The sequence below is a fragment of the Myotis daubentonii genome, chromosome 4 (assembly GCF_963259705.1).
Source record: "Myotis daubentonii chromosome 4, mMyoDau2.1, whole genome shotgun sequence".
In the NCBI taxonomy this organism is placed as follows: Eukaryota; Metazoa; Chordata; class Mammalia; order Chiroptera; family Vespertilionidae; genus Myotis; species Myotis daubentonii.
In genome coordinates, this window is record NC_081843.1 from 50,094,719 (window position 1) to 50,120,874 (window position 26,156).

The 26,156-nt window shown below is 43.7% G+C and overlaps 1 long non-coding RNA gene and 1 pseudogene across 1 annotated transcript; both read right to left on the reverse strand.

Annotated features, from left to right (window-relative positions):
* LOC132233365 (translationally-controlled tumor protein-like) overlaps positions 1 to 26,156 on the reverse strand; it is a 145,156-nt pseudogene that overhangs the window by 49,497 nt on the left and 69,503 nt on the right.
* LOC132232401 (uncharacterized) lies at positions 7,379 to 8,899 on the reverse strand. The gene is made up of 2 exons (XR_009452421.1): positions 8,671 to 8,899; positions 7,379 to 7,756 (listed from the first exon to the last, which is right to left on the reverse strand). It is a non-coding gene; the product is annotated as an uncharacterized LOC132232401 (long non-coding RNA).

Below are 26,156 nucleotides of genomic sequence, written 5' to 3' on the forward strand. Positions count from 1 at the left end.
TTCTATTAAAACATTCCTAAAGAATATGGAAGGACTATTTGGTTTTTGAGCTGGGCCTGGTTTTTACATGAGAATACCCATGTAATTCTCATGTGTCCATGATAAAGGGGAGAATTGCACAATTATGCCGTAGATTCAGATGACTCACACGACTAATCCAGACAGAAGTGTCCACAAGGATCTAGTCTTAGATTCACTAAGTAATTATCTAGTGACTTCTTGTGGTTTCATGTGACACTGGATTTAGTCAAAAAGACTTGATATTATAAAAATGTCATTTCCCTCAAATTAACCTGTATGATCATCTGGAAAATTAAATGTGCTGAAATAACTGGGGAAAAAAGGAAAAAGAAAAATAGACTATGAGGCAGGGGGTGGGAGGAGGGGATGTGGGGGGGGTAGATCAGCCTTATCAGATGAAAAATCCTCTATGAAGATATAGTAACTTCAATGTTGTAGTATTAGGTGAGAAGAGATATTCAGATGAATAGAACAGAATGGACAAAACCTATTGTCTATGGAAATTTATAATAAATTTGTAATTCAAATTTAAAAAAAGTTATAGGATGTTCAGGAACAGTTGGAAAAATTAAGTTACAATGTTACCTCTCAGGATATACCACCCTTCCCTCATCTTTTAAATCTGGATGGATTAAAGATTTAAACATTTAAAGATACATGAGAGACTAAAGGTGTGTGTGTATGTACACGTGGAGAAGCCTTTTTAAACACAACTGTGAACGCTGGAGTCATAATAGAAACGATGGCTTCATTTGACTCCACAAAACCAAAATAGTTCATAGAAAAAGAAGTACAAATTCCTATATACATATAAAGACATGCTCATCCTCATAATTAAGGAAATGCTAATCCTATACTAATAAAAGAGAAAAATGGTAATTGGCGTACAACCGATACCTTTTTCATTGGCTAATCAGCGAGATATGCAAATTAACTGTCAGCCAAGATGGCGGCTGGCAACCAGGCAGCTGAGAATAGGAGGCTTGGTTGCCCCAGCGATGGAGAAAGTCAAGGATCCCCGCAGCTGCGGGGCTCTGAGCTCCTGAAGCAACAACTCCAAAAGATACAATGTTTCAATTATAGAAGCTAAAAGATGGCGGTTAATTTGCATACTCAGGCTCCAAGCAGAGCGAAGCCAAACAGCCCTGAAGCAGCAGGGCAGAGAGGCCTCCCGGCCCCGGTGATCAGCGGAGCCGAGAGGCCTCCCGGCCCCGGTGATCAGCGGAGTCGAGAGGCCTCCCGGCCCCGGTGATCAGCGGAGTCGAGAGGCCTCCCGGCCCCGGTGATCAGCGGAGTCGAGAGGCCTCCCGGCCCCGGTGATCAGCGGAGTCGAGAGGCCTCCCGGCCCCGGTGATCAGCGGAGTCGAGAGGCCTCCCGGCCCCGGTGATCAGTGGAGTCGAGAGGCCTCCCGGCCCCGGTGATCAGCGGAGCCGAGAGGCCTGCCAGCCCCGGTGATCAGCGGAGTCCGAGGCCCCGAGATCAGCGGAGCCGAGAGGCCTCCTGGCCCCGGTGATCAGCGGAGCCGAGAGGCCTCCCAGCCCCTGTGATCAGCGGAGTCCAGAGGCCTCCCGGCCCGGTGATCAGCCGAGAGGCCTCCTGGCCCCTGTGATCAGAGGAGCTGAGAGGCCTCCCAGCCCCGGTGATCAGCGGAGTCGGAGGCCCCGCGATCAGCAGAGCCGAGAGGCCTCCCGGCCCCAGTGATCAGCGGAGTCGAGAGGCCTCCCGGCCCCGGTGATCAGCCGAGAGGCCTCCTGGCCCCGGTGATCAGCGGAGCTGAGAGGCCTCCCAGCCCCGGTGATCAGCGGAGTCGGAGGCCCCGCGATCAGCAGAGCCGAGAGGCCTCCCGGCCCCGGTGATCAGCGGAGTCCAGAGGCCTCCCGGCCCCGGTGATCAGCGGAGCGGAGAGGCCTCCCGGCCCCGGTGATCAGCAGAGCCGAGAGGCCTCCCGGCCCCAGTGATCAGCGGAGTCCAGAGGCCTCCCTGCCCCAGTGATCAGCGGAGTCGAGAGGCCTCCCGGCCCCGGTGATCAGCAGAGTCCAGAGGCCTCCCTGCCCCAGTGATCAGCGGAGTCGAGAGGCCTCCCGGCCCCGGTGATCAGCGGAGCGGAGAGGCCTCCCGGCCCCGGTGATCAGCGGAGTCCAGAGGCCTCCCGGCCCCGGTGATCAGCGGAGCCGAGAGGCCTCCCGGCCCCGGTGATCAGCGGAGCCGAGAGGCCTCCCGGCCCCGGTGATCAGCGGAGCCGAGAGGCCTCCCGGCCCCTGTGATCAGCGGAGTCCAGAGGCCTCCCGGCCCCGTGATCAGCGGAGTAGAGAGGCCTCTCGCCCCGGTGATCAGCGGAGCCGAGAGGCCTCCGGGCCAGGGATCAGGGGAGCCGAGAAGCGTCCTGGCCCTGGGATCAGCGGAGCAGCGAGGCTTCCCAGCACCGGGATCAGTGTGACAGGGTGCGGAGCCCCAACCCTCTGATCGGCCCTGCTTTGTGCATGACAGGAGTGGCGCTGCAACCTCCCTATGGACCCTGCCTTGAGTGTGACAGGGAGTGGTGCCCCAACCCCCCAATCGGCCCTACCCTGAGCATGACTGAGGGTGGCATCGCAACCTCCCAATCCGCCCTGCTCTGTGCATGACAGGAGGCGGGGCCCCAACTCCCCAATGGGCCCTGCTCTGAGCCCGACCAGGGGTTACACCTAGGATTAGGCCTGCCCTCTGCCACCCGGGAGCAGGCCTAAACCAGCAGGTCCTTATCTCCTGATGGGTCCCAGACTGTGAGAGGGCACAGGCCAGGGTGAGGGACCTCCTCTCCCAACCCCGAGTGCACAAATTTTTGTGCACCGGGCCTCTAGTTAAACATAAAAAAGAATACTTTTTTTTTTTTGCCTATAGGCAACTTTTAAAAGTTTTGAAATCAATATTGGTGAGAGATGGAGGAAAGGAGTATTTTCACATACTTTTTGAATGGAGAACATGATAAAACCCTTTTGAAGGCAATTTGACTCTATCAACCAAATTTTTAAATTGCCTAGCAATTACTCTTTTTGATATTATGACGAAAGTATGCCAAGTTATTTATTGAGCATTGCTTGTTCCAACAACAGCTATAGTAGAAACAATCTAAATGTCCAACGGGGGAAATAACAAAGTATAATGTGTCCATATGCTAAAATATTATCTAACCATTAAAAAAACATAAATACTGATAAATAAAGTTACAAGATACATAAGTAAATGGAAAAATGCATCTGTGAGGCATTGTCAGGTTTGCATGGGACTCCAAGAACTGAGGCAGCCACTTTCTACCTGAGAGGAGCCAGCCAAAATGAAGCCACCTGCTGGGTTTGCACCATGAAAAGAATCTGGATCCTGGTTGGTATCATTGAAATGTTGAATTAACCACTTCGCAGCCAGTCTTCCTTCAGACTTCTTGTTATATGAAGTAAATTTTCTTCATTGTTAAGTAATGAATGATGGGTTGTCTGTTGATTATAGCCTCCTGTTACAGTGGTCCATAAGTCTTGCACATAAGGTAAAATACAGATCACAGAAATACAGAACAACCTTGATGAGAGGTCTTAACATTGCCTTCAAGTTGGTTTCTCAGCCTCTCCTTCTGTCTTTAACACGTATGTCTTCTGGGGTAGCTCTGTGCAATACTACTGCAGCAGAGTTCTGACCAGAATGATCATGTAGTGAGAAAATATTAAAAAAGGAAAAAGTAGACTGGCTTGTGTGGCTCAGTGGTTGAGTGTAGACCTAGGAACCAGGCGGTCACAGTTCAATTCCTGGTCCGGGCACATGCCCAGGTTGCAGGTTCGACCCCCAGGATGGGGCGTGCAGGAGGCAGCTGACCAATGATTCTCTCTCATCATTGATGTTTCTGTCTCTTTCACTCTCCCTTCCTCTTTGAAATCAATAAAAAAAATTTTTTCTAAAAAAGGAAAAAGTAGATGTATGAAAATTTACAACATAATGTTAAATTTAAACATTTGACTTATACCCTAAATAGAATTTTTTATAATTTTACCTTCCTGGATGAATGGAAACAAACTTATCAGTAATATATTAAAAAATCTATTTCTGAGGAAAAACATTAAAAAACCATAAAAATATGTATATAGGGTGCACATTTTTCTTTTGCCTCAGGCTCCACTGTGGCTTGGCAAGGTATTGTTGGATCCTATTTTTATTTAAAATTGTGTGACTTTATTCATTATAGGTTTTGGCATTAATTTTGATTTTTAAAAATATTGCATGAAATAGTGTTTACCCTGATTATTGAGTATTTTGGTGCTGGTTTATATCTTGCACCCGAGGTGAGCATCTCACTCTCCTTATTCTTGTCTTGGAGGCAATACAATGTGTGCAAGGCTTCTAGTCATGTGATCCAACTCTCTGCTGTCTAACTTTTGGGATATCCAGCTCCCCCGTTTTCCAGAGACTCTGTGGGTTGCTCCTCCTATTTTCCTCCTTGCCTACTTAGCATCTTCAAGTTAGGAACAATACCTCCTCCCCCGCCCCGTTACCCCAAAAATCCCTGCTGAATAAGCCCTAACAGAATTCTTTGTGTGAAACTCTGAAATATGATTTAGAAATGCCAAAGCCAGTTGTTTATTTTGGATCAAGTCAGCAGATTGTCAGGCTCAAGGCAATATATGTAAAAAGCTCTTTGGAAGTTACATTTGTTTTATTATAATTCCAAGTGTTTTTATCTTTTCTAACCCATGGGCTGCTGAAGTATTTTCTGCAGTCAGGCTGGGACAGGAGACATTTTTAGATAAATGACCTGGTACTACTCTCTAGAGAGGCCATTCATGCTGCTGCATAGGAACTTGCAAGGAGAGGCAATTTGCTGGATTCTTAAAGGGGACAGAAAAGGAAATTAAAAGAGTCCTGAAAGGGTAATCATTTAGATGAAAGGTTTGGTTGAAGAGGCCCTAGATACCTCTTTCAACATGGGATTCAAATGGATTGGCAAAATCCATTTCTGTGGAAGAAATAAAACACTGAAATCAGTGGGAAAATGTCAGTTTCTCACTTAGCATCTTAAAATGTCTGTTTAGCAGGAGGCTTAAAATGTGGCTGCTCTTCTCTACAGCTTGTGTAGACAGAAGACAACCCACAGGCCAGCTGAGACTTTGTGCTCCTGTATTTTAGTCTTCTTGCTGCTGACTACCAGCTCATTAGTATTTAAATCAGCTCATAAATATTTCCTGGAAATTCACAGTTGCTTAACCTTCACCACTATTCATCTCCTGTTCTTTAGTCTTACTTAACGCCTTTGTTTCTTAGGCTGCTAACATTGCTGAAGGGTAGATTTCATTTCATATTCATCTTTCTGATGAATGGTGATAACAAGGAAAGGAAGTCCTGTTAGGATAAGGATGAGAAATGGAGAAAGGATGTAGAAGGAAATTTTACTGCATTTCGTTTGTGCAAATAAAATTATCTAATGATGGACCAAGGAAGTGTGTATAAAATAAGAACAGCCCCAAAGCATATGCCAAGGCAATTCATCCTGAATGAATGTTTCTTTCACATACTCTTTAAAAGCTTTGAAACACAGACGAAACATTTCATTGGGGGCAGGCCCTGGATGTTACCACTGGGGAGATGGTTGCATGGTTACAAAACCTCTTCTGTTCAACATAAGAGCTGTATTTCTAATTATAAAATAATGATGACAGAGCGGGGCCAGTTCCATCATGATTCTGTATGGTTGTTAGTATTCTGCCAGAGTTCAACATTAATACCTACATACAATGCCAACAGCCAGTTCTTTTAAATGAGTGTGAATAAAATTTAGCCAATGAAAAATGGGAGGAAAATAAATATATCATATTTCATTGAACTTAAAGTGCCATTGAATGTAAGTACCATATATATATATATATATATATATATATATATATATATATACCCAATGAAGAAAAAAGAGCTACCAATTAAACTAGGACAAACGGTTGCTTTTAAAATACATCCTGATTTCAGAGGTGAAAAAAAAAAAAAAAAAGAATGAATCTCTAGCAGAAGCATCCACTTTAAGAAGCAATGACTTTTCCACTATCGTAAACCTGAGAGACTTGAGAAGCATTGAAAAGCAAAGCTCTTGGGACCAACCCTGAGAGTTTTCCCAGGATGGGGGACATCTATGGGGGCTGACATTCAATCATATGTTCCAAAGGTCTTCTAGAGATAAACTTCAGAATAAATAAAGAGATCTGCCAGGCCCAGGCAATTAAGATATAATTTTGGGTTAAGAAGCACCCAATCCTGTTCAAAACAGCCTAGACCAGTGGTCGGCAAACTCATTAGTCAACAAAACCAAATATCAACAGTACAAAGATTGAAATTTTTTTTGAGAGCCAAATTTTTTATTTTTTAAAAAATATATATTTTATTGATTTTTTACAGAGAGGAAGGGAGAGAGATAGAGAGTTAGAAACATCGATGAGAGAGAAACATCGATCAGCTGCCTCCAGCACATCTCCTATTGGGGATGTGCCCGCAACCCAGGTACATGCCCTTGACCGGAATCGAACCTGGGACCTTTCAGTCCGCAGGCCAATGCTCTATCCACTGAGCCAAACCGGTTTTGGCGAGACCCAAATTTTTTAAACTTAAACTATATAGGTAGGTACATTGTTATTAACTTAACTAGGATACTCCTAAGTCTTAGGAAGAGCCACACTCAAGGGGCCAAAGAGCCGCATGTGGCTTGCGAGCCGCAGTTTGCCAACCACGGGCCTAGACAACTTATCTGCCATTCAAGAATGCACAAAATTTGGTTTGAAACTATGTTTTAAGTTTTCCCCCTTCTAGTTTCCTATATGTAATCTGTACTTTGTGCCTGTCCTAACTCCAGTCCCTTTTCTGATTTGGGGCTCTAGATTCCCAACATCTCCATCTCCCAAGTCCTTCCAGCAAACGACCTTTGTAATTAAATATGACAGAATTGTATTCAGTTGCTTATCTGCAAAGGTCCCCGAGACACTGCTTTTCTTTTCTTTTTTTTCCCTCTCTGATGAGTGTCAATACTTTATTTTGATGTAAAGACAGGAAGCTGGAAAATACACTGTATTTAAAATCTTGGAAACCCCCTCCGGACCCCAGAACTAATCTGTTCAAACTCAGATACTTAAAAATTACAGCAGCAAAACAAAAGCACGAAAAAAAGAAAACCAGATGGAGAAGGTAGACTGGGCCAGTAGTGTCACTTGGTGTGGATGACTGAGGTGCTGAACAGGAGCTTCTGTTTCTTTTCTGTTTTTTTTTTCTTTTCTTTTCTGTTTTTTTCTTCTCTTCTCTTCTCTTCTCTTCTCTTCTCTTCTCTTCTCTTCTCTTCTCTTCTCTTCTCTTCTCTTCTCTTTCCTCCTTTCTCTTCAGAGAGGGCATCTGAAGTAGCAGGCGTGTCCAGTTTCATGAAGGCTGCTTCCATAGCTTGGTTGAAGGAATTTTGGAAACTGGGCACAGGAACACGGTCCGAGTTATCACTCTCCCCAACACAGTCCACAACGGCAGGAGGGACTACGCTGTTTTCATCTTTCTTGGGAACAGTTTTGGGCCACACATCTGCTTTTGCTTTGCCAACTCTCAGCATCTGGGCAAACGAAGGGAAGGAGAGTCTTCCTCCAGGCTCCCAATGCAGAATGAAGGACTTCCCTGGCTCGCAGTGGGTGACCCAGGGATCAGCAGAAAGTCTTCTTGGGAACGAGGACTTCTGCTAAGAGGAGAAATGGAGCCCTAACCGGTTTAGCTCAGTGGATAGAGCGTCAGCCTACGGACTGAGGGTCCCAGGTTCAATTCTGGACAAGGTCATGTACCTTGGTTGCAGGCATATTCTCAGTAGGGGGTGTGCAGGAGGCAGCTGATCGATGTTTCTAACTCTCTATCCCTCTCCCTTCCTCTCTGTAAAAAATCAATAAATATATATATATATATATATATATATATATATATATATATATACACACTAGGGGCCCGGTGCACGAAATTCGTGCACTGGGGGTGTGTGTGGGGGAGTGTCCCTCAGCCCAGCCTGCCCCCTCTCACATATTGGGAGCCCTCAGGCGTTGACCCCCATCACCCTCCAATCGCAGGATCGGCCCCTTGCCCAGGCCTGACGCCTCTGGCCTAGGTGTCCGGCCTGGGCAGCGGGGACCCGCAGCTGCAGCGGCCCCGCGATCGTGGGCTTCGCTTTAGGCCCAGGCAAGGGACCCCTAGCTCCTGGGACTGCCAGCTTCAACCGTGCCCAGCTCCCATCGCTGGCTCCACCCCTACTTCCTGCTATCACTGGCCAGGGCGGAAAAGGCGCCTGATTCTCCGATCATGGCTGGGGGGCAGGGCAAAGGCGGCCCCAGGGCTGCCTTTGCCCTGCCCCCCAGCTCTTAGTTCCCCCCTGGGTTTCCGATCACTGTCAGTGGCAGGGGGCTTCTTCCTGCTTTCCCTTTCGCCTCCTTGCATTGTGCCTACATATGCAAATTAACCGCCATCTTGTTGGCAGTTAACTGCCAGTCTTAGTTGGCAGTTAATTTGCATATAGCCCTGATTAGCCAATGAAAAGGGTAGCTCGTACGCCAATTACCATTTTTCTCTTTTATTAGTGTTGATATTTAAAAAGATGCTTTTCTTAAAAAAAAAAGAGGAGAAATGGAGACAGCCCCATGGCCCTCAGTGCTGGTAGGACCCAAAGCAGAACCAGAGGAGCAAGTATAGGAATTAAAGGCAGGAAACGGCTGTAGATTCTCAGGGGAATGTGGACTTCTGGGTACTTGCCCTGTTTCTTCCATCTCAATCCTGAGCTCTCGAGGGCGCGCCTCTCCAGCCTTCTTCTGGAACTGGCGCTTCCTCTTCTCAATGTCATCTGAGAATATCTCCAGGGTTTCCTGAGAGCCAGTTCACAGATGCTGAACTCACAGGTGAGGGGCAAGTGAGAGCGATACACCTACGACTCCGTCAAACATCCTTAGACATGGGATTCCCAGCGATCTCCACCACTGGTGCCGAGATGGCAGGGCTCTGCTCCAGGCTGCCATACCCCGCACGAGCAGCGCACGTTCACCGGATGCAGGGAGACACTGCTACTGACTAGCTTTGTGTTTTAAACCAGTCTCTTAACCTCTCCAAACCTAGGTTTCTCTTCCACAAATTGAAAGTAAAAACTATAGCCCTTCCACCTTTGCAAAAGATACCCTCCTCATAATCTCTGCCTTTGTCAATCTGGGTTCTGAGCCACGACCTGGAGATAAATGCGATACTGCCTCTGGCCTTATGGGCTTACTGTCTCCCTCTTACAAAATTAATGGCAGGACCCAGGCAACGCAACAAAGCAGAAAACCCATTCTGAGTAGAAACTGCACCAGCAGGTCAAACAGCATTAGCTGAAACTGGCCTTGGTCCTCAGCATGCCTACATCTCGCTTCTTTTTGTGCTTAGTCCTTCCTAATGGTGCCCCACCCTCCCTCCAGAGGGAAGTGCAGCGCCTATAAGAGGGAGCTTTCTGCACTCATTGTTCTACACCCCCAGCCTGACTAAAGCTGCTGAAGTGTCTGATATTCTGCAGTTCTGCCAGGTTAGCAGCCGGAGCAAATAAAGGAGGTCACGGTCAGCATTTCTGTGTCTCATCTAACAAACAAGGTCAGGTATTCCTTTGAACAATCCAGTCCCAATAGCTGTGAAACACAAAGAGACAAAGAGGGGAAGGTTTTCCAGAGAGGCTGGTGGTTAGGCACAAGGTGGGTTTAAGTTTTCAGCTTTTGTTGTGGGAGAGGAAAGTTCTTCTCATCCCAGGCTTCACCTTTTCAGAGTGGGGGAAATGAATCCCGGGTAAAAGGCTCTTTTTGTATTCCTCTGCTCTCTGCACTGCCATGCCAGGTGCAGAGCTTGGTTCCCTGGGGAATCAGAATGTCATTGCCCTCGAGGTGTCTGGCCATTCATCCCCATTCTTACCATTTATCACTACTGCAAACTCAGAGCCTTGAAACAGATGAAAGAGAATGTTGGACAAGTGAGTGAAAGAAGGGTGTGCTCTGGAGATCAGAGCCAAGAGCTGAGGTTCCGGCCAAAAGGGAACCTCAGTTGAGCGGACTGTGAGTTCTCTGGTCTCTCCCCCAGTTACCCTTGCCAGATAATCCCTGTAAATGGAAACCAACCTATGTCCACAAACACCTCTGTGTGCCTTCTGTTTTTAACTCTCCAAGGGCACATTTTTCAATCTCTTTCCTTATAACAAATGCTGTAATTAATGTTATTCTGGCTAATGAAAAAGAGGATAACATTCTTTAGAGCAGTGGTTCTCAACCTTCCTAATGCCGCGACCCTTTAATACAGTTCCTCATGTTGTGGTGACCCCCAAATTTCATTGTTACAAATTGAACATAATTAAAGCATAGTGATTAATCACAAAAACAATATGTAATTATATATGCGTTTTCCGATGGTCTTAGGCGACCCCTGTGAAAGGGTCGTTCGACCCCCAAAGGGGTCGCGACCCACAGGTTGAGAACCGCTGCTTTAGAGAGAGAGCAAGGTGAGTTAAAATCCTGGGCCGCCCCTCCTTTGTTAAGTGAGCAAGCACTTAAACACCATTGTCTGAGGATTGGTTCCTTTTACAACTGTTTAAGGAAATACTGAAAACTCTGTCTGAGCAGAAGAAAAGTGAGGCCTCAGTACAAACCCCAGGTGTTCTGTTGGACGTCTTTACCTCGATGCTCCTCAGTACCCCGGAAATCAACATGTCTGAAGCGGAGCTCAGAACCCTCAGCCACAAACTTCTTTTTTTTTTAAACATTTTATTTTATTTTTTAAGAAATGTCTTTATTGATTTCAGAGAGGAAGGGAGAGGGAGAGAGAGAGACAGAAATATCAACGATGAGAGAGAATCATTGATTGGCTACCACCTGCATGCCCTCCATTAGGGATCGAGTCTGCAACCTGGGCATGTGCCGTGACTGGGAATTGAACCATTCCTGGTTCATAGGTCATTGCTTAACCACCGAGACACACCGGCCTGGCCTTTTCACAGTTCCTGTCTGTAGGTGTCTGGTACCATCCAGACACCTGGGAGTCATCTTAGATACCTCCCTGCCCTCTCTCTCCCCGCATTCTATCAGTCAACAAGGCCTGCATAGCTTAGCTCTCAAATCCATTATGTCCTCATCCTTACTGCCCTGATTTCAGGATTCATTTCTCTGAGGTGGCCTCTGACAACCAATTGTTTTGTCTGGCATTTAGTTCTCCATCCTGTTTTGCTCCATTCCATCCTTCAAATGGAGGCATAAGCAACCTTTCTAAAAGGCAAATCCTATCCTGACTCTCACCTGCCTAACATCTGTTACCCAATAAGTAATGCGGTTCCCTGGCATTGCTCATGAATGGACTCCTGCCTACTTTACAGCTTCAGCTCCTGCCACTCCTTCTTTTGTACCAAGCACTCTGGTCATGCCCAAAGATTTGAAATTCCTAATTGGCCCATAGCCTTTCACACCTTCATTCCTCTGTGTTTGCTCTTCACTAGTTCCTTATATAAATATTTACTAAGCACCTCCTAAAAATGTGCCAGCCACTCTTTAAAGCTCGAAGATACAGTAGTGAGCAAGACAGCCCAAATCCGTGATCTCCTGGGATTTCTAGTGAGAGGACAGAATCAACCAGCCTCAAATATTAAAAAACACACACTAAGTTCCTTTCTATTACATCTCGTCAGATCCCAGTCATCTCCCCTACTATCTTCAGGACTTTGTTGTGTATAATATTTCTAGGCTTATAGATATGCAAAGCTATATAAAAAAATATAAAATTTACTCACATAAATGCACCTATAAAATATTCTTCAATTTCTTTATTTTATCCAACAATATATCTTGAAGGTAATTCTATGTCAGTATAAAAATAAATTATTTTATTTTATTTTTTTTCTAGTACATTGATTTTCTCTTGGGAAAAACCACCTCCCACTCTGTTTATGTGGCTGATCACCTGAACTTCTCCATTCAGGAGGAGGGCTATGACCCATTTTAGGCCAATTAGTGTCACAGGAGTGGTTCAGGGGTGGATGTATGCCTCTGTCTGGGCCAACGAAAGTCATCTCTGAGAATTCTGCTAGTTGCTATGCTGATGGTCTCCCCGGTCTCCTCTCGCCCTCATGTCTAAACCTGTGAGCCTGAAACATTCCATCATTTGCAGCAGTCTTCTCCAGAGAGCCATCTGGGATTTGATGTTATCTTACAATCTGATTCTGTATGTCTCCCATATTTTAAGGATTAAAAGAAAATCATTGCTGGCTCACAGAGAACACTACATTTTGCTTTTCAGGTCAATTTTAGACTTTTAAGCTAACTCTCTGTTGCTTCTGTTACATAGTAACCGGCACATTGCCTTGTGATTATCTATGTGCATATCTGCCTTTGGACTGGACTCTTTTCAGATAAACAATGACTCATTACCTGTCTGTCTGGCATTTGGTAGTCACTCATAAATATTTGTTGAATAACTAATTAAATAAAAAGTTGACCTTACATTCACCTTCCCTGGATTGGTTCAGGAGACTCTAGTGCTTTTCGAAGTACCAAATCTTTGTACTACCCTGTGATGGATTGAACTATCAGCAAATATTTACTCCCCTCACCTGGATTCCATGAACATAGGATATTTCCCTTCCATTGACTTTTGTCTTGGTCATGTTTCTCCCTTTGGCCAATGGGATATTAGCAGACAAGGTGTGAGCAGAGGCGTGGCATCTGCTTGGGTGGTAGGGTTTGCCATCTCACACTCCTGCTTTTCTCCATGAGAAGAACCTGCCTCAGGTAGATGTTAGTTCACGGAGGATGAGAAGCATGCGGAGCAGATCTGGACCAACAGGTTGGAGCCTAGTCCAGCCTAGATAAGCTGTACTCAGTTTACCTGCTGATGTGTGAGTGAGTGGAAAGGAGGTGCTTATTGCTGTCTGACACTGAGATTTGCATGGTTTGTGATGCATTATTATTGTGGCAATACCCTACTGATACACATCAACATCAGAACTACCGGAGTGTTTATTATGAATGAGATTTTTAAGCTCCTAGACCTCATAACTAATAATCTAGAGTGATTTTAGAAATCTGTATTTTAATAAGATCCTCAGGAGGTTGTGATGCTTACTCCTGGGCTACAGCATTTACCACATTGCTATTTTCAGTGATGTGGAAAGGGCAGTACTAGTACTCAGACAGCTGCTACACTGACCTACAAAAAACTGTTCTGAGAAATTTGGGGCTGTAAAGAAGCCAGGAAACATGATTTTCTCATGGAATCTTTTAAAGGGTTTGCTAATTGAGAAACCTAAAGGCTTCTTGAGTTGACTTATAAACTTAGCATTTCTCAAAAAGCTATCCTTTCAAGCAGGTGTCTAGTTAATACCTTTTGTTTAAATTTGAATGTTAAAACTAATCGGCCTGTAGAACATTCATTAATTAAACACGTACTTAGTAAGCTCTTACTAAGTATTAGGCATTCGGAAGATGATGGGGAAATCCAATATGCCTTCCAGCTTAGTCAGCCACATTCCCTCCTTTGCAGAGGTGGGAGTTTCTGGGAATGCTTTCCTGGGGTGACTTCTGTCATTTCTTTAGGGACCCACTCACATTTGTTCTCTCTGGGCCCGCCTTATTCCTGTCTTGCAAAGAGAATTGTTTTCAGTAGTCATAGAACAAAGCACTCTGCCCCAGGTTCCTTTGTCAGTGTGCTGCATCCTACCAGGAAATCCCACCACCCAGCAACCCTGTAGGTGGCCACGGCTCCGGAACTCAGGTTCTGCCATTCCACTCAGTGTGCTAGTCCTACTGGCCGGGAGCATTGATCCTGACCAAGGAACTTGATCTCGGAGCACTCCTATACTCAACTTTCCGGACATGAAATCCATGCTTTGGAAAAGCATTTTCAGTAGCAGACAGAACAAAAGCATTGAAATCTGCAAGGAGTTGCACTGTGATTAACATGCTGCAGAAGCAGATATTGATTTGTTTCTTTGCTCATCTGAAGCTCATCTGCTCACCTCAGAGAATGGTTTACTGAATTAACCTTTGGTCACAGACTACACAGAGCACCCAATGTACTTATTTTTCTCCTGACAATATAACATAATGTACCAAGCAAACTGCCTTGTGCCTTTTTTTCATATTACTCATCCAAACCACAGCTTTGCCCTGTGAGACTGACCTTCTAAAAGAGACAGCTAGACTCATAATAATGCTGTCATCCTTGTCATTTTATACGGACAATTGCTAATGGTATCAATTGTTGTAAAATGTAAGCACTTCTAGAATAAGATTTGTGCCTTTGATATGTTGTTTGCTACTTGGAATGCCCTAAAAAGTATTTAACAACCATTAAATAGGGGAACAGAAGCAGTGAACTGTGGGCTGAACATCTCTAATTCCAGTTCTCAGATAAGTCAGTAACACTTGGAAGTTCTGTTTCCATCCCTGAGAAATATAACCAGTGAACAGTGAAGAACTGCCAGCAGTGATCCAAATGGCACGGCTGAAGGAAGCCCGCACTCCCTGCTGAGTCTGCTCCTGGGTGAAGGTCAGGATTGGAATCACCATGGCCATTTGCCCTCTGAGGCAGTGCTGTCACTATCCCACCCACACTCTCTTTTTCTAGCCTGGGGCTCCCAGTCCCCTCCAGTGCTCCACACTCACTGCGGGTGTTGACTGCTAATAGCAGCTCACAGCTGCCCCTTTCTTTGGGCACCTGCCCTGAGCCAATGGGAGTCCCAGGAAACAGGAAGGTCATGACCCCCTCTCCAGGAGAGTGGCTTGTAGCCAATGGCTGCCTGATAGGGGGGGTATAAAAGTTCAGCCCCCTTGTCTCAAGGCAGAACAAACTGTGGTACAACTCATGCTCTAGAACTCCCCCTGAGATCAGGCTGAGGCAGGCCATCTTGGGAAACCACGTCTTTTTCTACCTATTTCCCTTCCTTATTCTGCTTCCCTCACTCTCTTACAGGTTTTTCCCGAGGGTACTCTCTCATTCTGTCAATAAATTGCTTACACAAGAATCACCATTCAGATTTTGCTTCTAAGGCGCTTGTCCTCAGAAACCCACCCAAACAGGATGAAGTAAAACTTTTTTTTAACAATATATTGCTATCTATAATAATAAAAGTGTAACATGCTAATTAGACCGGACAACCGAAAAACCTTCCAGACATCCTTCCACATGAAGCTGTGGTGGCAGGGGCCGAGGCAGAGGTGGTTAGGGGCAATCAGGCAGGCAGGCAAGCAGTTAGAGGTGATCAGGCAGGCAGGAAGAGTGGTTAGGGGCAATCAGGCAGGCAGGCAAGCAGTTAGAGGTGATCAGGCAGGCAGGCAGAGTGGTTAGGGGCAATCAGGCAGGCAGGCAAGCAGTTAGAGGCGATCAGGCAGGCAGGTGAGCAGTTAGGGGTGATCAGGCAGGCAGGCGAGTGGTTAGGGGCAATCAGACAGACAGGCAGAGTGGTCAGGGGCGATCAGGCAGGCAGGCAGGGGAGTGGTTAGGAGCCAGTGGTTCTGGACTGCGAGAGGGTGCAGGCTGGGCTGGGGACAACCTCCACCCCCACACTCCCCATGCACAAATTTCGTGCACCAGGCCTCTAGTTAAGAATAAGGTCGCTGAGTCCCAAACACTAGTTTGAAACTCTGAAGATGTACTTAAACGCCACCTGAACTATAAGAAGCTGCCAATTGGTCAGTTACAGTTACAAAATACATTGTTCTGGATACACTGTTCGTAGACAGGTCTTCATTTGAATAGAAATCTTAAAATCCAGCAGAATTACAAATACGAATTTTTCCTTCATGGAACAATTTACTTGTGATCACAACGTTCAGGTAATAACAGAGGAACAGCAGAATTTTCAGAAATGAATGACTAAACAGTAGTAACAAGAATAAGAAAATAGGGAAAATACCATCAACAATAAAAAATATTTTTAAAGAGAATAATAAAATGGATAATTACTATTCATCACAGGTAGGGTGGTAGGCATTTTGTCCAAAGGCCTTCTGCATTTCATTAACGTAACTCTATGAACACCCAGTTAGCATAGCAAAGACCCCATTCAAGTGTGATTCACCTAAAAGACATTGGTCTCCATAGCTGCCAAATAACCAGAAGATGGTGGAAAACTGCTACCAAGACCAGAGCACCTCCCTCTGAGTGAAAGATCAGTCCTTTCCTTTTCAAAACAATTAAGGTAATCATCACCTCCATCATCTAAGCCTTCTCCTTCTCATTCAAAGCAGTCTCTGGAGCACTTTTGATCTCTTTTATGTTTCAATTTAATGTACTGTCTGCTCACTAGAAGCTGTGCTTTTAGCTGAGCTACTAAGAGCAAGAACACATTAATCAAACATTAGCACTTTAACTCAAGTATAATCTAGAAGTGGCAGACAGTGAAATTCTGACACCTAATACCCCTAAGCTTTATGGGGCATTTGCCTAGAATACTGACACACTTCAGCAGGTTCTCTTCTTTCTCAGGCTGGAGTCGTGGGTTTTTAGGTATGTACTCCAGCTTCCTTTGAGACATGGAGATATCTAGAAATTTATTTATTAATTGGTCACGCATCTCCAGAAAAGGTACACATGTGCACTTTGTCTTAAGATCAACGTCAAGGTGTTAGTAATGAATTTCCATTGGCAGGGAGATAGCAGGGCCTTGTGAATCTGGGCACCGCCCCATCACAAATGCTGCTTGGAGATTCATAAACTTCTTCCTCTAATGGAAGAAATGAGAGTCCCTCTCTGTGTGCTCTGGACATTTCCCTCTCTTTTCAACATTTTTTTCTCGGTCTTTCTCCTTTGGACAATCTTATCAGTGGGCATATGGTCTTAAGGCAGACATTCCTCTCCCTGGATCCCAAATCAGCAACTTCCTGATTTCATGTCTCTGCTTCACAGCAAAACGTATTGGAAGAGTGGTCTCTGCTTAGTGCCTTCACCTCCTTACCTCTCACTCACTCTTTTCTCCCGGTCAGGCTCCCATGCCGCGCTCTCCTCTGGAACTGCTCTAGTTGATTCATCAGTGACCTCCGTGTTGATAACCCTATGTATGACAGATATTTTTCTGTCCTTGTTCATTTGGTCTTTCGGTGGCATTCTCAGAATTTTCCTTCTCCTGACTCCATGCAGTGGTGTGCTGGCAAAGTGGCTCCTAGCTGGAGAAGCCCTGACGGGTATCTGTTTCCTTTCCCCACAGTGTAAATACTCCCATCACGGCTAAATAAGTCTCCCAATGGTTTCACCACAGCTCACATACCGCTGCTTTCATGAAAGGAATCCTAACACCACTCATTCCTGGTTTTCTCCTCTTACCTCTTACCTTCTGCTTCTTGCTCTTTTTGTTGGTCCTTCCTCCAAAATTCTAAACGTCCATCTTCTTTAGGCCTTGGATCTGGGCTCTCCTCTCTCCTCCTTTCTTTCTTCATGGAAGATTTCAACTCTCTACATGGATTTCTTTCTTTAAAACAAAATTTAAAACAGGATTTATTTTTATAATAGGCAATAACTTAGAAAACGGAAATGATATAAAAATACGTTAAGAAGTCTCATGCCTATTCCTCTCCATATGCACCTCTTCCCCGTTACCCTTCAGGTAAGCACTTTTATTAGTTCCTTGTGTATTCTTCCAGGGTTTCCTTTTGTAAATGCAAATGTTTCCTGTTGTATATGTATGTGTATTCTTAGTTTTCCTCTTTCTTATACAAAAGGCTGTATTATAAACACTATTCTGCAGCTTCCTTTTGACTTCACTATGCTAGAGCTTTTTCTAGCATATCAGTAGAGCTACCCACATGATTTAAAAATACCATCTAAATACTGACCACTACCAAATATATATATATCCAGTTCAGACCCCCTTCTCTGAGTTATAGACTTTTCAACTGCCTACTTGACCCTTGATATCTCAAATTTCTATCAATTTCCAAGTAATACACTTGTTTTTATCTCCTGTGGTGGATGATATTTGATTGGTCCACCCCATTACAAGGTCAGAGCATCATTTCCCCAGTTGCTATGAGTGTTGGCTGCTAATGGCTCACAGCTGCCCTCTTCTCTGGAGAATTACCTTCAGCTGAAGTGACCCACCTTTTCCTGGAAGTTACCCTCACAACCACCCACTGACTGACAGTGAGTATTTCAGCAAATACCAAGCTGGCTACTTCTTCACAAGATTTGAAGATGTACAGGGGATTGCCTGAGCGCATGGAGTATTTCTGGAGGGGCTGTTCAGAAAATCTGTGCCTTGAAATGATCCATGGAACATAGGCACAGAGAGCACATTTATCTGCTGTCTTCCTCCCATCTCCTGTGGCCCATTGGCTAAAGGCAACGTACAGAGAGTAAACTCCCTGCTATTCCTGCTTGCATCACTTGGTCTCTCTGGCACTCTATCTGAGTTCAGAAATGTTGGGAGGAGGCAGAGACATGAGGGGTGGGCCTCAGGGAAGTCTGCGCAGGGCCCGTGGCAGAGTGGTGATAAAGGCAGAGCCAGCAGCTTTGGGAGACAGACGAGGTCATGAGAACCTAAGGAGGGGCATGTAATGGCTTCTTCTGAAAGGCTGCGTGGCAACTTACCCGGATATATAAAAGATGGGAAGGGAATTTAATTAGGAAATTAAAAAAAAGAATAAAGAATACAAAGGTAGGGAGATATAAGGTGTCCCAATTTTGACAGAAAACACGGGTTTATAATTAAAAATTGTAAATTTTTTATTGATTCATAAAGTACACAGTATAGGGTTATGTATGGAATAGCACATTGGGCAAATGGCCTCCACGGCTTTGCTGGCACATAGGCAAAGCCGTGGTCTTCATTGGTCTTCATTGTCCCTTCTCCTGGGCCATAATTGGTACTTGGTGATGCTTATCAAATTGAAGGGATTGAACTCAAAGGGCAACAGATATTAGAATCTGGTTCAATAAACCAAGTAAAATTAGGCTTTGTTGGTGTTGTTGTTGTTGTTAATGCTCACACAAAATTCAAATCTTGCGTGAATTTTGGGACACCCTATATAACAGCCAGGAATAAAGACACTCCAAGATGTATACACTTTTTATTGCTAAGCTTTCTAGTAGCCATGACCAAGAGAAAAACCTGGTCAGGTCTATAATTCACAGGGTCCATAACAGATAGCATAGAGATTCAGAACCTGGGATTTTGGATCAGAGCCATCATTTATGGACTCAGTCACTGAAAGCAACAACTCTCAATTTCCTCATTTATAAAATGGAGTAATCAATGGTGTCTACCTCACCAGGTTGTTGTGAGGGTTAATAAGGTAATAAATGTAAGGAACTTGAAACTGCTTGGTATATAAAAAGCCTCAATAAATATTGGCTATTATAGTAACAAACTAGATGCCTGTTTCATGAAGAGATTCGTGCAATAGGCCTTCCCTTCCTTGGCTGCTGGCACCAGTTTTCCTCTGGCACCCGGGACCCAGGCCTTTGCTCCGGCTGGGCTCTGGCCAGAGCCCTCCCCCGCCCCCCCCCTGCAGCCGTCAGGCTTCGTGGCTCCGCTGATCCCGGGGCGGTGAGGCCTCGCTGCTCCGCCAGCTTCAGGTAGGTTTGGCTTCGCTCCACCGCTTGGAGTCTACGTATGCAAATTAACCGCCATCTTTGTTGGTGGTTAATTTGCATATCATCCTGATTAGCCAATGGGAAGCGTAGCGAAGGTCCGGTCAATTACCCTTTTGTCTTTTATTAGATAGGATTGTGTCCAGTTTTTAATGTAATTTTTCTTGATGAGAATGAGGGAATTGAAGGCAGACTTCTGACAAGGAGATGTGGTAGAATAATATTTTTAATATTTCCTACAACTTTAGTGATATCATACTATGTTAGTACAGTTTGGGAACTATTATTATATTTAAAAATTTTTTTCTTGAAATATTAATGTTTATTGCATGTAATATTATCATATAAGATCATTTTTCTTGAATAATTGGTGTTTACTGCATGTAACATTATTATATTTAAAATCATTTTTCATGAGATATTAATATTTATTGCATGTATTATATTTAAGATCATTTTTCTTAAAATATTAATGTTTATTGCATGTAACATTATTATATTTAAAATCATTTTTCTTAAAATAAAAAAGTTCCCATTTGAAGAAAAATAGAATATTTTTGAAGTGTTAATGTATTTTAAGTATATTTTGTGCATTAAAATTTAATTAAAATTATTGATTATATGTTTAAAGGTTATTGTTTGCCCCTACTCTGTAGCCACACATTGAGCCAGCAGTTTTTCCTGTTGCTCTGATAGGTGAAGATTCTGTGAATGAGGAATAAGGGAGAAGAGGGAAAAGACTGCTGTGTGTCTCTAAGGGGTGGCCCTGAGTTGGCCCCTTTCTGGGTTGATGATGAATGCGGGGCTCAAGGGCTGAGAAGGTCTGCTTTGTCCTCCCAGGGAATCCCAGGAAAGATCAAGGTCTGAGACTGTCTAGCCCTTTGCTCTTGTGTGTGAGGGGATAGGGAGTGTATATGTGTGTGTGTGTGGGGGGGGCAGAGGGGGTAGAGTAAGAAATCTCAGCATTGCAGGTCAGTCCCGAGTCTCCCAGCTTGGAGTAGACAGCCGTGCATTCACGCTTGTGTGAGACAGGCTCAGGACTATCTCAAGGAGGCCTGGCAGATTAGGAGATGCTTTGTATTGGGAAGAGAGGGCCCAGTAGCAGATGTCAGCACTGTCCTTATATCCAAGGCCAGATGGGAACTCAGTTGCCTCTGTGGATGCCAGCGGGGAGAGATGCTGACAACTGGTGACTTCTAGGAACAAGGCATGGCAGAGGATGCCAGCATGGACAGATGACAACCAAGGACCAGAGGAGCCCTCTCCATGTCCAGATGTTCTAACAGTCCCCTCCAAACTCTCTGGGGAGGGAGAAAAACCCTGAATGGACTGAGTTTACCTGGAATTGACTTGCTTCCAGTTCTGCCATCAAGTAGAATGGGGACTCATGATAGAAACTGGAGTCAGTTATGGGAAATACAGGGTATTAGATAGCCAAGTTTTGTGGCCAGATATATTATAACCACTACATACATAAGGCTGAACTGAGACAGCAGAAAAGGCCTCTGATAAAAAGCAAGAGTAGAAACATTTTCTACTCTGGAAGAAAAAAAAAAAGGCTCAGGTTAAAAAGAGGATTCTAGGCTGCAGAAAAAGTTGCGGACAGGAGAGCAGTGGGATTATGTCTCCTTGCTATGTAGGCGGGAGTTTTGGTGACACTTGAAGCAGTTGACAGAAAAATGTAGCAGAATGGCAATATGTCACTCAACAGGCTCTCTCTTGATGCTCTAGAAAGCATGTGTCTGTAGTTTGCATTCAAGATTCATTGCATTACAATTAATCTACAGGGGAGAGGGGAAACAGATATATGTAAGTATCTCACGTCTGGTATTTCCCACCTCTGTTCAGAGATCCAGATACTGAATTCAAAATATGTAAATCTTAGAAGGAGGAAGTGGATAAAAATAGAGGTTTTCCTAAAACAGATATATTCATTAAAAGCAAAAGTTCTCAACCCTGGCTGCTCGTTCGAATCAACCACGAAGCTTTTAAAAATGTGGAGCCTGGGATCTGCCATCTCCAAGATTCTAGTTTAATCAGTCTGAGTTTGTACTTGTGGGGTGCTAGGGTTCTCCAAAAGTGAAATATTTCCTGTTGCGCACACCAAACAAGTCAGTCCAGGACGAATGATGTGGCAATCAGCTGCTAAAATATTCGCTGCTAGTATTAGTGGAGAGAAACAGTGTGCCTGTGTGTAAGGCGCGTAAGAGAAATGAATGCAACATGATTATAGTAATCAGTCATTAGCGAACTTTGTAATTTGTTATTAATAACGATGTATAACAGAATATTGTAAAAATTAAGTTATGAAATTTTTATTAAAACGTTTCTTACATACCGTTATATTGGCTGGGCCGCAAAGGTATTCGTTGTGCATCAAGTTTGATACCTATTTCTCCATCTTATCTCTTGCTTTCCTTCCATTAAACACAAAGCCACTGAAAACTACTTGCAGGAGCCAAACATACCAGGCTCTTCCTTCCTCCGTGGCTTGTTACTCTGCCCCTTTTGCTCAGATGTCCTCTCTGTCCACCACTTCCACCCCTCCTGCCAATCCCAACCCACAGCTTCTCAGATCACACCTCTCACCCAAACCACCCATTCTGCCTGCAGGTTAGGCTGGCCCTGCTCCAACCCCCTCTTGTAACCTGCAGTTGTGAGCCAGCTGGGTTGTGGGGAGACTGGGACTCAAGCTCTTGAATGAGGCACAGGTGATGAGTGCTTGGACAGGAGGGATCGAAGGCAAATCACGCTCCACATTCTAAAATATCTTCTCTCTCTGAGCATTTTCCTTCCCTCCTACCCTCCCCTGCACCCCAAACCCAGAAACGAGAAATGTGGATTCATTTTTGTAACAGAAGATGGTACACTGTAGCTCTAAATTGTGTTTTAAAATTTTAATAGGCTAAATCGAAAAACACATAGGGAGCATTTCGAAGATGCCCTGCAGCTGGACTTGTTTTCTGCTGGAGCAATTTTGCTGCCTGGCTGCTTCCTGCTGAAAGCACAGAGGATGTGCTGAAATGCTGCCACAGTAAACAAAACTAGATCAGGCAGATGCCTCTCTCATGCACCGACAGACCTACCTTGTAAGTTGCTGGCAGCAATGCTATTTGACAGGCACAGTGCTAGGAAGCAAGTGGTTTCCAAAATAAGAACTGAAAGGGAGGAATTCTTCCACAAAGGCTTGAAAAATGTAAGTGCTGGAAGGGACTTTAGAAATCATGTAGTCCAGTGTTCCTCATTTGTAATTGAGAAAACAGAGGCCCAGAAAGGTGAAGGTGCTTTCTCCCAAGTCACACAGCTATCTATGCATGGCAGCCCGGATCAAAACCAGGTTTCTTGGCACCCAGGCTAGTCATCATTCTGCTACGTCGTATTTAAGTTTGTACTTTACCCTGAGTTTTTATTTTGCCATTGTGCATTCCAGAGGAATGTGTGTAATTCCTATGATCTATATAACTATACTATCTAACTGCAGACGGAATGACTATTGGTTGTTATTGGGAGGAAGAGTTAAATTCACTAGTTGGACTTCTGTGTTCATTTCTCTCCTCAAGGCTAATTACTTATTTAATTAAGGCATTTTGCCTTGATCATAAACTCAATCACATAAAATATTTGATGAATCTTTGTGCTGTGAGGACCCAGCATATGTATGAAGTGCTTTCATTAGAACTTAATGAAAACTAAACACTAATTAGCTTTGAGATGTTTAAAGTTTAAGCAGGAGCAAATTCATAAATTTTAGAACCATTCTCTATTTTGTATACTCGCTCATCCATGCATGAAAAACCATAAGGGAGCTGAATTATTGATGGAAATTATAATTTACTATTTCCTTATGATTTTCTTTGTAAAGCCTCCAGCATGCCATTCAGTTAAAGCAGTTTGTTTGGCATTTACTACCTCTTTGTGTTTCTATGACACCTTTTCCTCCCTGCAGGTCAAAGTACTTAATACATATCAACTCAGTAATCCTCACTACAGTACAGCCAGAGAGAGTAGATGGCAAATATAATTCTCTTGATACTGAAGGCCCAGAGTCTGCTTGGAAATTCCCACATTCAACTGACTGGCATGCTAATTTCATTACCAGAGTATCTGCACAGTGGTTGGAAATTGCTGTTTAATCTATATGTGACTGGTTATTTGCTTTTGGGCATCTTTCCAATTGGGAAAAGAAAAATATGAACAATACAGTATATTGCTGAATTTAAAAACATGAAATTGCAAACTACATGGATTAACATAGGCCTAGTTTTCTAGGGATGTCCTTGGCTAAAGTTAAAAGAACAGCAGAATGATTGACTATAGGGGATAAACAAACCAATAATAACAATAATGATTATAATTTACTGAGCTCCTACTTTGCATCAAATGCAGAGCTGAATACCTTACATGTGTTTCTTTAATCCCTACAACACCCCTGCCCTACAAGACAGGCACAATTACCTCTGTTTTACAGGTGGGAAAGGTATGTCTACTTTCTCAGTGACTTATTTCAGCAATTACTATAGAATTTCAGGTGCATCATCCAAAGTGATGGCACTAGTTAAGGGGCCTGCAGGCCAGATTCACACAGTTCAGAAACTTTTCTTCTCCTCTTTTCCAGCTTTCTGGTCAGCACCTCCTCCCTCTCTTTATTCATTCAACAAATGTTTATTGAGCACATACTAGGCAGGCACTAGGCATTGAGTATATGGTTGTGAACAAAGCAGTCAGAGTTCCCGCCGTCCTGGAGCTTGCCTTCTAGGCCAAAGTCTAGATTTCTACAAGAACATGGTAAGAAAGAAACAACAGAGTTAGGTATAAGGTGATGCACCTGGGCAAAGAAAATGAAGGCACAAATGAAAGATGGGATCTGTCTAAACAAATACTGAGTTCAGAGTTGGAAAGTGTTATACTTTTCACTAGTGATTTTACTTAGTGATTTTATTTTGATCATTTGGTCTTTTCTTCAGTGATTTTATTTTGGTCATTTTTGTATAAGTCCAGCACCAAATACCTTACTGTGGAAAGGAGGGGTTGTACAGTTTGTCACAAAATGTCATGGCTGTGAGCCAGTCCAGTACAGCATGGAATCTTGGAGAACGCTCAAGGTTAAGGTGAAATATTCCAACCCCAAAACAATCCCATTTACCATCACACCAAAAAAATTAAGATACTTAGCAATAAACTTAACTAAAGAGGTAAAAGACCTCTACTCAGAAAACTACAGGACGTTGAAAAAAGAGATAGAGGAAGACATAAACAGATGGAAGAACATACCATGTTCATGGATTGGTAGAATCAACATCATTAAAATGTCCATACTACCCAAAGCAATCTATAAATTCAACGCACTTCCAATTAAAATACCAATGGCATATTTCACAGACCTAGAACGAACTCTCCAAAAATTCATCTGGAATAAAAAAAAAAAGGCCCCGAATAGCTGCAGCGATCCTGAGAAAGAAGAACAAAGTAGGTGAGATCTCAACACCTGATATCAAGCTGTATTACAAAGCCACTGTTCTCAAAACTGCCTGGTACTGGCACAAGAACAGACATATAGATCAATGGAATAGAATAGAGAACCCAGAAATCGACCCGAACCAATATGCTCAAATAATATTTGAAAAAGGAGGCAAGAACATACAATGGAGTCAAGACAGTCTTTTCAATAAATGGTGTTGGGAAAATTGGACAGATACATGCAAAAAAATGAAACTAGACCACCAACTTACACCATACACAAAAATAAACTCAAAATGGATAAAGGACTTAAATGTAAGACAGGAAACCATAAAAATACTAGAGGAATCCAAAGGCAACAAAATCTCAGACACATGCCGAAGCAATTTCTTCACTGATACTGCTCCTAGGACAATGGAAACTAAAGAGAAAATGAACAAATGGGACAACATCAAAATAAAAAGCTTCTGCACAGCAAAAGAAACCATCAACAAAACAACAAGAAAGCCCACTGCATGGGAGAACATATTTGCCAATGTTATCACCGATAAGGGTCTAATCTCCAACCTTTATAGGAAACTCATACAACTTTACAGGGAACTCATACAACTTAACAAAAGGAAGATAAACAATCCAATCAAAAAATGGGCAAAGGACCTAAATAGACACTTCTCAAAAGAGAACATTCAGAAAGCCAAGAGACATATGAAAACATGCTCAAAGTCACTAATCATCTGAGAGATGCAAATCAAAACAACAATGAGGTACCATCTCACACCTGTTAGAATGGCTATCATCAACAAATCAACGAACGACAAGTGCTGGAGAGGATGCGGAGAAAAAGGAACACTCATGCACTGCTGGTAGGAATGCAGACTGGTGCAGCCACTATGGAAGACAGTATGGAGTTTCCTCAAAAAGTTAAAAATGGAGCTCCCATTTGACCCAGTGATCCCACTTCTAGGAATATATTCCAAGAAACCAGAAACACCAATCAGAAAGGATATATGCATCCCTATGTTCATAGCAGCACAATTTACCATAGCGAAGATCTGGAAACAGCCTAAGTGCCCATCAGCAGATGAAT